General features: G+C 35.6%; 1 pseudogene; it reads left to right on the top strand.

Moving 5' to 3' along the window:
* The first annotated feature begins 7,598 nt into the window (after positions 1 to 7,598).
* Positions 7,599 to 8,099, top strand: LOC105816367 (annotated as a pseudogene).
* The last annotated feature ends 469 nt before the right edge of the window (positions 8,100 to 8,568 follow it).

Below are 8,568 nucleotides of genomic sequence, written 5' to 3'. Positions count from 1 at the left end.
TTGCTCAGGCTGGTCTCAAACTCCTGACCTCAAGTGATCCACCCGCCTCGGCCACCCAGAGTGCTAGGATTACAGGTGTGAGCCACCGCGCCCGGCCTATCATCTAAATTTTTTACATGAGGATTCCAAGGAAGATACTGTATTGTGTAATAGCAAGAGCTTGAATTCTGCAGTCAGACCACTTGGTTCATGTTCTGGCTCTATTGCATTTTTTTTAAGCCCTGTGGCCCTAGACTAAAGATCTTTGACCTTCAATTTTCTTATCTATAAATAGGAAAAATAATATTATCAATATCAGAAGATATTTGTAAGGATGACATAAAATGATTTTTGTAAGTTGTCTTGTACATGGTTAGCAGGATTTGATACTTAATTCGTTTCTTTTAGACTTGCTTGGAAACCCAAATGTCCAGAGACTTTGTGGGGGTGTTGAAAAATAAAATTGTTCTCTCTTTCTATCATCTCATAAGATGCCAAACTGGCTGGTAATCAAGACCCTAAGGAGAAGACATATGCTCCAGACACTGGCTTCATCCTGGCAATGGTCTGTGTTGGACTCGACGTAAATAGGAGGTGACAGCTGAATCTGGTGTGGAGATTCAAGGAGGGTGGTTTTCCTGGAGGACGTTAACCGGAAGTTCACCCATTGCAAATAATGACTGTTGTTGTGAATATGTGAGGGTATGGGATAGGGAAAGCATCTTGCAGAATAAAGTCTGGAATTCCTGGACAGGGCTGAAAATGGGAAGTCAGAAGTGCTAGAGCTTAAAATTCTGTTCAGGAAGTTGTGGCTCTCACACCACCACTGTTCAGCAAGTTTCTTCAGCGATTCCTTTTAATCAGCCGTATTTGAAATTGTCCCTGCAGAAAATATTTTTGCCGATGAACACGCTTAAATATATGCTGAATAATAATAATGAAATCTTATCTTTGTCATTTTTGGACTGTTCAAAGTGCTTTCATATTTATAATTTAATTTGCTTTTCACAATGACCTTACAGGAAAGCAGGATGTTATTATCCCCCTTTTCCAAATGAGGAATCTGAAACCCCAAATGGCACAAGAAACTTACCTTATACTCACGGTTAGTAAGTGGAAAAGATCCCTGTCTTTTGACTTAAGTTTGAGTCTACTAGGTCCTTGTCCCTTATGAAGATTTGGAATTATTTTTCCAGTAGGCTATATGATAATCACAATCCATTCTCTTTTTTGGAGACTATTGTTTTTCCTCTTTTTATATTTTCTTACTCAACAGTTTTATATCAGGCCATGCTGTTTCTAGGGTCACAAGAGAGTAATATTTACCATTTCCCATCCTGCATGTTTTTTGGAGGTTGTTATGGAAAACTGGCAACATATCACTTTCTTGATCCAGTTGGATCCAAGGCTAGCAGAGGATTGAGACTTGACTGCGTCCGGCTGAATGAGATGAGCATGGAATTATTGAACCCCTGGTCAGGATCAGACTTCCTTCTTCCCACCACACACATACACCTTAAGTCTGTTCCCTTTCTAATCTTTACAGACTAAAATGACAGTTGTAACCCAATTCATTCCCTTTATTTTTCATTTCTGGGGCTATCAAATATAATCAAATCCACCATCCTTCACAAGAAACAAAACTCTTGTCTCTGGTTCATAGCATTGCACATTCCTTCCATGTTAGTCAGCCTTCTACAGCCATTTTGGGGCATACACACCCCCTCTTTATTTTCCTTCTTATTTTAAATAGGAAATCACCCCTCAGAAACCCTTGGGTGAAGAAAAACAATTTAATGAATGGCATGTTGGACATCTCATAAAAGTTCCAATAGCTTTTTGCAAAAACTCAGTGTTCTCATCCTTTTATTAGTAATTTTATTTATAAATTATGGCATTTTATTAGTAATTCAACTTGATTTTGCTTACAGCTTCTAGGAGTGTCCATCAGCTCATAGGCAAGCAGTAGCTTTGCATCTCTCAGTTTTGCAGCCCCAAAGAGAGGGTATATGTCCTTGCATTTACTATCTTGAAGAAATATTTATCTTTCCTTTTCGTAGGGTAGAGAAAAAATGACATTAGAGTACCATTTCACCGTTTAAAAAGGAATAAAAATTGGTAGGATATACCCATGTGCTTCCAAACCCCAATATTTCCTGAAATAATTGCATAAAAGAAGGCTGAGGATAACTACTGATATGCATATGGTTTAGAGTTCACTGGGTTAAACTGTTGTTCAAACTGTCATAAAATTTTAAAGGATCTGGAAATCCCAAGAAATAAGGCCAGGCTCTGTGATACCTAATGATATACTGAGAGTTCCTGAAGGTAGCTATGATGAGGCTTGGGTGCATGGGGAAATATGTCCCAAACTGCCTGACTCTTTCTGTTCATCAGGACCAGTTAGGATGGGAAAGGTCTTGCCTAAGACACAGCTGGAACCCTGGGAAGAAAAACAAGTGGATTTTAGAAAATGCTTCAGGCAACTGCAGAATTATATTTTGTCGCAAACACATTAAAGTAGCTTCCAATCCGTGTGTTATGGGGAAAATGAATTACCACTGTGCTGTCTTCAGAAATTCAAATTAAGTCCTTTTGTAAAGGGAAAAGACATTGCATAAATGCTAAGGTTGACTACTTCCCAATGAGTTCTAGTCCCAAGTAGACAAGTATATTGGAATTACTTTAGAAAGACTGACTGTAAGCTTTTCCTTATTTTGGTCTAAATGAACTCCTAATATAAAAATGTTCCTGATTTAGACCTTGGCAGCCCCGGTTCACAAATGGATTGAGTTCTGCAAGTTGGATTCTAATCCAGTTCTTTTGACATAAGAATACATTTTCCCAATGAAGCAATGTTATACATGGTGGTTAGAGTCCCAGGCCAGCACACAAAACTCTATTTAAATCTTAGTATTCTAAAAAAGAATATCATGGACCATGGTGTTTACTTTAAGAGGTGCTATACACCAAATGTTTATCTCCCCCCAAAATTCATATGTTGAAACTTAGTGCCCCATGTGATGTATTTGGAGGTGGGGCCTTTGGAAGATGATTAGGTCATGAGTGGGATTAGGAGCCTTATAAAAGAGATCTAGAGAGCTCCCTTATCCTCACATTGTGTCCCTACCATGGTGCCCTACCATGTGAGAACGTAACCAGAAGGTACCATTTGGGAACCAGAAAGCAGGCCCTCAGCAGATACCAAATCTGCCAGGATGCTGATTTTCAACTTCCAACCTCCAGAACTGTGAAAAATAAATTTCTGTTGTTTATCAGCCACTCAGTTCTGTTATAATAGCCCGAACAGATTAAGAGAGTCATAAAAGCAATTTAGTGAGTTGTGACAGCATTTTAAAAATGATGAAATAGAATAGAATGGAAGAGAAACGTATCAGAGCACATTGCACAAAATAAGGGTAGGTACTGTTTTGTAGAACTTCTGTTTCAGATATGTGCATATATGAGAAATATTGCAATAGGCCAATACTGTTTCCACCAAGTAAAATGTGTCTCTGAAAGACTCTTCCAGAATCACAGATCTAAGTATCAGGCTTACATTTCTGCAGAAATGTGAGCTAAATAAACCTCTTTTCTTTATAAATTACCCAGTCTCAAGATATTCTGTTACAGCAACACAAAACAGAATAAGACAATAGCTAAGAGGAAATGACTCGCAGACTGACAGCTGACTTCTCATTAGCCACAATACATTCCAGAAGCAAAGTGTTGAGGAAAAACACTTGCAAGTAGGATTAATTATTTTCTAAGAGTAAGGGCCAAAAAAAGACATTGGCTGACATAAAAAAGTTTATACTTTCCCACCTGTAATTCCTCAACAAAATAACTTTTAAAATAAGTACTTAACAAGAAAAAATGAGAAACTCAGGGAGAGCAGAGATAACAGAAATAATGAGGAGTCAAGAAATTGTTAAAATGTGTCATAAAATTTAACTCTTGTTTAAAATTCACTTAAAAAAATTAAGAAAAAGCAATTAAAATCATAAGGCTAGGAAACAATTCCATGATGAGAAAGAGCATTCAATGATAAAGTATGCTATGGTTCTTATGGCACTTGGGATGATGAAGAAGACATTGAATAACTTTTGTCTATGTTAGAAAATCACATGGAAAAAATAACATGATGGAAAAAAGTGTTTAAAAATTGCATGTTAGACTATTATTATTGTTAATGTTAAAAATGTTAATGTTAAAAGTGTTAACAAATCGTATAGAAAAAGCCCAGATCCAAAACACTGGGGCTGGGTTCAAAGATGAAGTCAAGAACGCTGATGGGTTCTGTGCAGCAGCTTTATGGGAAGAGAGTAGTTGCATGATATGGCTGAGTGAACATGGCTTCCCCAGCGACCCCATTTTCCCTGACTGGGAAGCACTGACAGTGATGGGGGCGGTCTGCAGTCCTGGCGAGGTGTGGAATTCTCCAAGTCTGAGAAGCATTTGGCTGAGTAAACGTCAGGTTTTATTTATTTGTTTATTTTCTTCTGCAGGTAGGCCCAGATCCACATAATGCTGCTACTCAGCAAGCACATCACTCAGGCTTGATGTAAAGACGCTGGGAACTGAAATCTTGCTGAGCTGTACTTATGCAATCGCTCTCTCGCTCGCTCTCTCTGTGTCTCTCTGTCTCTCTCTTTTTCTGAACCTACACTGCAGATTTTGCAACCTACTGTACCAGCCCCTGTGCAGCAGGAGGGGTGGGGAACCTGTGGCCTTCTGGATCATTGAGTGTGGCCTTTTGACTGAATCCAAATTTTATGGAACAAATCCTTTTAAGAAAGAGATTTATTCTGTGAAGTTTGGATTCGGTCAAGGGGCTGCTCTCGGGGATCTGGAGGGCTGCATGTGGCCTCAAGGCCACAGGTTCCCCAACCCCGAAAGGCAGGAAAAAAATTGAAAACGAAGCAGAGAAAACTATCAGCAAGCAGAAACTATCAGCAAGCAGAAAAATGCAAAGAAACCAAAGACAGCAGGAGAGTCTTAAAAGCAGCTGGGAGTAGCAGAGTTGGGGGAAGAAACTACAAATTAACTTCAAAGATGTGGAATAAAACTAGAGACTCCACAGCAGAAATAATCAAAGCCAGAAGATAATGGAATATCTTCTATGTGTTGAAAGAATGGATCTCCAATCTAGTATTCTATACACAGCAAAAATAACCTATAAAAATGAAGGCAATAAAGATATTTTCAGGCAAACACAAACCGAGTGAATTGGTTACCAATGGAACCACACTAATGGAAGTGCTGAAAAGTGTTTTTCAAACATAGCAATATGATCCCAGATAACAGCTCAGAGATGCAAGACTGAATAAAGGGCAATGAAAAGGCAAAAAATACAGGTAAAAGTAAATGAGTATTGACTATATAAAACAATAATGATGCTATTTAAGGGGTTTAAAAGATACAGAATAAAAATGTATAACAATAATAGCACAAGAGGCAAACATGTAGTTAAAGTGTGTAAGGTCTTTGCATTGTCCAGGAATAGGATGTAAATACCAGTTAACATAAGATTTTGATATATCAAGGGTACATGCTGCAATCTCTAAGATAATTTCAATAGATTAGCAAGAGAGTGTATAGTTTCCAGAATAACAGAAAAAAATGGAATAAATCATAATCATTGGGTACAAAGTTTCTGTTTGGGATGATAAGAATGTTCTGGAAAGGGATAGTGGTGAGGGTTGTACAACATCATACCAACTCAGTGCCACTGAATTGTACGGTTAAAATGGTTAATGGTTAATATGGTACATTTTATGTTGTGCACATTTTATCACAATAAAAAATGTTTTAAAAATCAATTAATGTAAAGAGAGCAAGAAAAGTTAAAAAAGAAATGTAGGAAAGTCAGAATCAATCATAGCCCATAATAAGGTGGGAGATTTAAATCTAAATATATCAATAATCAATACACAGATGGACTAAATGCTTTAATTGAGAGACAAAGATTATCAAACAGGGCTTAAAAAAACCCCAACTACAGATGCTTTTAAGAGATCCAAGAGAATACAGATGGAAAAATATGCCATGCAAATACTAAGTAAAAGGAACCTAGTATAACTATATTACTATCACACAAAGTACACTTTAAAGCAAAAAATATTACTGGAGAAATAAAGAGGGATACTTCGTAATGCTAATGGATTAATTCACCTAAAGGATGTGATCATTCTAAATTTGTATGTGCCTATTAACATGACACCAATATACAAAATAAAATTGGAAAAAACTAAATAATAATAGACAGATCCATAATTGTACTCGTCACTTTAAATTTACCTTTTTTAGTAATTGATAGAGTAAACAGACCAAAAATAAAATACAAAACCCAATGTATAACTGTACAGAATATTTGAAACACACTAAGAAATTTAATCTAATGGACATATAGAGTAAATTTCTCCCAACAACTACAGAATGCACATTCTTTTCAATTACATAGACTGTTTATAAAAACTAATGTATATTTATCCATACAGCAAGGCTCAAGAAATGTCAAAGGATTAAATCATGCAGCGCATGTTCTCAACCATGATGGAATTAAGCTGGAAATCATAAGCTTCTGGAACATCCCTACGTGTTTAGAAATTAAGCAACACCCTTCTCAATAACCCATGAGTCAAAGTAGAAATATTTTAATCCAAATGATGATGAAAATATGACACATCAAAACTTGCAAGATACAGCTAATGATCTACATATTTAGAGTGAAATTCATAACATTAAAATCAAGGATGAGAAAAGAAGAAAGGCTGAAATCAAAGAGTTAATCATCCACGTCAAGAAGTTAGAAAACCCAAAAAAAGTAGAAGGTAGAAAATAATAAAAATAAAAGCAATAAATGCAGAAATCAATAAAATAGAAAAAATATATAATAAAGGAGATCAACAAAGTCAAGAGTTGATTCTTTGAAAAGACTCATAAAATTGAAATTCCCTAGTGATATGAATCTGTTGAAAAAAGAGAGAAGCCTCACATAACCAACCTTAGAAATGAAAAAAGGACCATCATTACCCATCTAATAGGCATTAAAATGATAAAAGAATATTATGAAAAATTATCTGTATGTAATAAACCTGAAAATTTAGTTAAAGTGAACAAATTACTAGAAATATAAAATTTACCAAAACAGACAAGATGATATAGAAAACCTAAATATTTCTGAATACTAAAGAAATTGAGTAAGTTATTAAAATCTTAAAACATCAGATCAGGTGGATTTCCTTGGAAGTTCTAACAACTATTAAGGAAGAAATAACAACAATCTTAAGTTTTTCTAGAAAATAGAAAAAGTAGGAACATTCTCAAGTGTATTTTATGAAGCAAGTATAGCCTTGATACTAAAATTTTACAAAGACTCAGTGAGGAAGGAAAATTACAGACCAACTTCACTTATGAACATAAATGCAAAATCATAAAATATCAGCTAATCAAGTCTAGCATATATAAAAGAGTGACACATCATGACCAAGCAGGGGTTATTCCACCATTGCAAAGTTGGTTTAACAAACAAAAATTAACAATGTATTTAATATTTTCCCATTAAAGGAATACAGGAGACTTTCTGATCTGCCATCTGTGGTGGAATCACCACCAAGATGCAGATTTTCATAAAATCCCTTACAGGGAAGACCATCACTCTCCAGGTTGAACCCTCGGATACAATGTATCTGAGAAAATGTAAAGGCCAAGATCCAGGATAGGGAAGGAATTCCACCTGACCAGCAAAGACTGATTTTTGCTGGCAAGCAACTGGAAGATGGACATACTTTGACTGCAACATTCAAAAGGAGTCCACTCTTAATCTTGTGTTGAGACTCCATGGTGGTGCTAAGAAAAGGAAGAAGAAGTCTTACACCACTCCTAAGAAGAATAAGCATAAGAGAAAGAAGGTTAAGCTGGCTGTCCTAAAATACTATAAGGTGGATGAGAATGGAAAATTAGTCTCCTTTGTCTGGAGTGTTCTTCAGATGAATGTGGTGCTAACGTTTTTATGGCCAGCACTTTGATAGACATTATTGTGGCAAATGTTGTCTAACTTACTGCTTCAATAAACCAGAAGACAAGTAATTGTATATGAGTTAATAAAAGATATGAACTAAAAAAAAAGAATAAAGGAGAAAAAATATATGATCATCCAGATAGATGCAGAAATGGTGTTTGATAAAATATCCTTTCGTGATAAAAATTATTAGCAAATTTGGAATAGAAGGGAACCGATAAAGTATGCCTTTCCAAAACCTATGTCAAATATCATGTTTAATAATGAAAATTGAAGGCATTTTTGTTAAAATTACAAACAAGAAAAAGATGAGTTCTATTATTGCTTCTATTCGGTGTCTAACCAATGGAATAAACTAAGATACATGAGTGAGAATATAAGTTCAGAAGGGAAGAGATGGTCATTTTTTTCAGATATTATTGTCTATACAGTAAATCAAATAATATCTACAGCTAAAGTTGTAGAATTAATAACAGAGTTCATCAAGACATCTAGATACAACATCTATGTTTTAAAAATCATCGGTAATAATCAAATAAAAATGTCAAGATTCTATTCACAATAGC

Source organism: Propithecus coquereli, unplaced genomic scaffold (genome assembly GCF_000956105.1).
Source record: "Propithecus coquereli isolate 6110/MARCELLA unplaced genomic scaffold, Pcoq_1.0 Scaffold37, whole genome shotgun sequence".
In the NCBI taxonomy this organism is placed as follows: Eukaryota; Metazoa; Chordata; class Mammalia; order Primates; family Indriidae; genus Propithecus; species Propithecus coquereli.
This window is presented reverse-complemented; position numbering and strand designations above follow the sequence as displayed.